This window comes from Caretta caretta, chromosome 23, assembly GCF_965140235.1.
Source record: "Caretta caretta isolate rCarCar2 chromosome 23, rCarCar1.hap1, whole genome shotgun sequence".
Classification (NCBI taxonomy): domain Eukaryota; kingdom Metazoa; phylum Chordata; order Testudines; family Cheloniidae; genus Caretta; species Caretta caretta.
The window spans coordinates 3,149,733-3,153,860 of record NC_134228.1 but is presented as its reverse complement, the minus strand read 5'-3'; positions in this window follow the sequence as shown (position 1 = coordinate 3,153,860).

Here is a 4,128-nt window from a genome sequence, read left to right as displayed (position 1 = left end):
GATGCCTTGGTTTTTCGCCCACAGAGTAACTACCCACTGCTTTCTTTTCTACCTGGAGATCTCCGTGCGTTCTTAAAAGGTTCCTCTCCCTTTTAAAAGTGTAATACTCTGGACAGCGGGGTCTAGTGGTCAGAGCAGGGCAGCTTGCTGGCGGGGGGGACTCCTGGGTTCCCTTCCCAGCTTTGGGAATGGGGATAGAGACCCAGGGATGTGGTTTGCCCAGAGTCATCCAGCAGGCCAGAGGTGGCATCTCCTGAGTCTGTCCGCTGAGTCCCCCTGCAGCTATAATGCGGTTGCTGCCTGGTGGCGTGAAGCCCTGGGTGTTTTGTTCTGCTTGGCCCAAGGGAAGATCCAGGCACCCTGTGTCCATGCCAGCCGGGCACCCCTTCTCTCTTGCTCACAATCCTGGCCCGTAATAGCTGGAGCTTAAAGTGGGGACCGCCTCAGTCCCTACCGACGGGGAAACTAGGCAAGGGGAGGAGAAGCCAATTGCCTAAAATCCAAGGACAAGTCTGGGGAAGATCTGAGCCTAGAACCCAGGAGTCCTGATGCCTAGCCCCCTATCTAGGGAACTGTACGGCCCTGATTACTGTAACAGGAGTGCTTATCCCCATTTGATGCTAGGGATAGAACCCAGGAGTCCTGACTCCCAGCCCTCCCCTGCTCTAACCACTGGACCCCACTCCCCTCCCAGAGCTGGGAATGGAACCCAGGAGTCCTGCGTGTGTAATTATAGGAGGGAGGGTGTTCTTCTGAGGGGCTGAAGCCCCCTTATACCTGGCTCCTAAAGCTCTGGTGCTGAAGGGATCCATCCCCTAGGGCCATGACTGGTTCTCAATCTGCCCTTCCCGGGTGGTGATATGCGGGGGGGGGGGCAGCTTCCTCTGCGTGGGGCATGGTTCTGTGTAGCCAGATAGGCACCGATCCTGCGGGCAGGTGCTGTAGCCTCTGAAACCGACGAACGTCCCTTGTCTCTGGAATTCCTTGCTCGGTGCGCTAGATTGGTGGCAGAAAGGGGATCCTGGCCAAATGATCTCTTGCGTAAAAGAGAGATGCATCAGGCTGGAAGGAACCTCGGGAGGTGTCTGAGCCCAGCCCCCGGCGCCGAGGCAGGACCACGTAACCCTAACCCAGCTCTGACCCAGGTTTGTCCAACCTGTTCTTAGCAACCTCCGATGGTGGGGGGGTCCCACAACCGGTTCCAGGCCCGGAGCTGAGCTCTGCCAATCCAGAAGCTGTAGGAGCCCAGTCTCTGATGGCTTCAGAGGGCCCCCAGCCCGACAGAGCCCTTGGGAGGGCTAACTACAGCTCTGTGGTGCCCTTGGCCCCTGCTGCAGCAGGTATCGGCCTGCTTCCAAATCCTGTTTCCTGCACCTCTGATGAATTGCAGAGTCCCACGCTGCCGCCCTGTTCCTGGCCGCGCTGTGCCCCCTAAGCCACCAGCCAGCTCGGGGTTGTCCTTGGAGCGGAGACGCAGCACTGGGTGGCTGCATTGCTTTCAGCACAGGGGATGCGTGCAGGTGGCCCGGGCCTGCCCCTCTCTAGGCTGCCGGGGGAGATGCTGGGGTTCCTGAATCCCCACACCTAGAGCACGTGTTTCTCAGGCAGAGCGGGGCGTGGGGAGTGGTGGCTGAGGGGGCTGCGGGCACCTGCTCTGGGCTGAGACATGGGGTGTGTCACCCTCCCCCAGTCTCCCTCTGCTTGGAGGGCAGCCTGGGCTGGGCTGCTCTGGTCTCTGAGGGACCCCCACTTCCAGCTCTCTGCTCCCAGGGCAGGGCGGGGGGGAGTCAGACTGGATGGTCCCTTATGGCCTTAAGCTCTCCGAGTCCTGGCTTGCGGTCAGTCGTGCTATTCCAGGTCTTCACCCACCCCCTGACCCCCGTCCAGCTCTGCCGGTGCCCCCCACTCCTGACCTGCAGCCCCCTGCTAGCCCAGCCCTGGGCTCCCCCCGCCCCAACCTCTGCCGGTGCCCCTCACTCCCGACCCGCAGCCAGGGCCCCTTGCCCTCTATTCTCTGTGTTTGCCAAACAACTCCGGGGCCTGCCAGCTGGTCCTGAATTGCCATATACAGCCTGCCTAGGCCTCTCATTCCCAGGAGAAGGGCGCCCTCTGCTGTCTGAGTCCGGTATTAACCGAGCCCGCGGGGCCTTAACAAAGCGGGGACGTTTTACCCTAGAGCCGCTGCAAAAATCTTCTTTTGGCCTCGTCACCCGCCCCCCGCCCCCGGCCCTCCCAGGCCCCCGGCCCCAAATAAAACACCTGCTCTGCCACTTTCAACAGCGTAGCGCTGTACCTGCTTATGCACGCCTCTGACTAGGACTGGAAATAGAACCCAGGAGTCCTGGTTCCCAGCCCCCCCGCCCCCGCTCTAACCACTGGACCCTACTCGCCTCCCAGAGCTGGGGTTAGAACCCAGGAGTCCTGGCTCCCAGCCCCCTGCTCTAACCACTAGACCCCACTCCTCTCCCAGAGCTGGGGTTAGAACCCAGGAGTCCTGGCTCCCAGCCCCCTGCTCTAACCACTAGACCCTACTCCCCTCCCAGAGCTGGGGTTAGAACCCAGGAGTCCTGGCTCCCAGCCCCCTGCTCTAACCACTAGACCCTACTCCCCTCCCAGAGCTGGGGTTAGAACCCAGGAGTCCTGGCTCCCAGCTCCCTGCTCTAACCACTAAACCCTCCTCTCTCACTTACTCCAAAGCAGTTCTCATTGCTGGAGCTTCTTTGCCAGCATTTCCACAGAGGATTCCTTGGGGCCGGGAGTGGAGGGGGGGGGGCAGGAATTGTGTGTGTTGAAAGTTGCCTCATTAACCCCACTGCTGCCGCCTGATGGTGTCCAGCTGGGTAGTTTTTAAAGGGCAGCTACTTAACCTGGGGCGAGGGTGGGATGTGCTGGTAGGCAGAGGTGCTGGTAGGCAGAGGGGCTGGAAAGTGAGGGCTGCCAGCATCAATGACAGAGGGAGGGGCATTTGCCCAGCACCCCCAGCTGGGCCCTAGGTCCTGGCAGCCCTGCCACGTTCCCCTCCTAAAGGGGGACCCAGTTCCCAGCACTCCTTCCCACACTAGGCTGAGTTCAGGGGTGGCAGGGGGAGATCTCAGTACAGCCATGGGGGGGGTGCAATCTGCAGATTGGAGGGGCAGGGGGTTGTGGCTCCCTCTGAGTCCCGTACAGCACCAAGAGCTGCGTGAGCAGCCAGCAAAGCTGTAACCAGCCAGTGCTTTGCTACCTCGCAGCAGCAGTGGCTTAGCCCCTCTCTGGCCTAAACACGGGCCTAGCGCTAAAGGGGATCACCCTCAGCTGTAAGCAATGTAGGGGTCTAGGACACACAGCAAAGCAGTTCTGCACCCACCCACCCCCGCTGCACAATCACCGATTTCAGGGCTTGGCAGGTCCTGAGGAAGGAGAGAAAAGTGCCGTGCAGCCTGGGTACTTTCTTAATGCCATTTGTTCATTGACACTGTATGCACCAGTCCTGGAGCAGAGGCGGTCGCAAACGACACGCGCCCAGTCCCCTCCGGCAGGGATCGGAGCCCGACATCTGTGCGCCATTCCCAGGGGGCGACTTTGCATCAAAAATGGAGGAAAGCAGAATGGAGAGGCTCCTGCTGCTTGCAACAGCTCCCCCCACAACCAGGCGGCACCAGCTACATTCATCCCAGCCACAGTGTTTGTTCAGAGAGGAAACATCTGCCCAACTGCTAAGTAAAGATTCGGTCAGCGCGTGTGTGATGGTGCTGCCTGGCGACGCCTGCTGCAGCCAGAGAGACAGGTGATGAGGAGCCGAGCCACAGTGAGCAGGGGAGGGTAAAAAGTTATACACACATTTGCGTGGCAGGGTTGTGTGCGTGTATGAGCATGTGTAAGAGAGAGAGAGATGCATGGCGGGTGTGTGGGCATGTGCGTTACGCACAGCTGGTGCGGGTGTGTGTTGCATGGTACATGTGAGTGCGTGTGTCATGCATGGTAAGTCTGTGTGTGTGTTTGATGTATGTGTGAGACAGAGTCGCATGGCGACGGGGTGACGCATGGTGGGACTTGGAGTGTGCGTGCGAGGTCTGAGGCGTGCATGTGTGGGGGTGGGCGCAGTGACCCTCTGCTAACAGGGAAGGCAAACCCCAGGGCCCCACATAA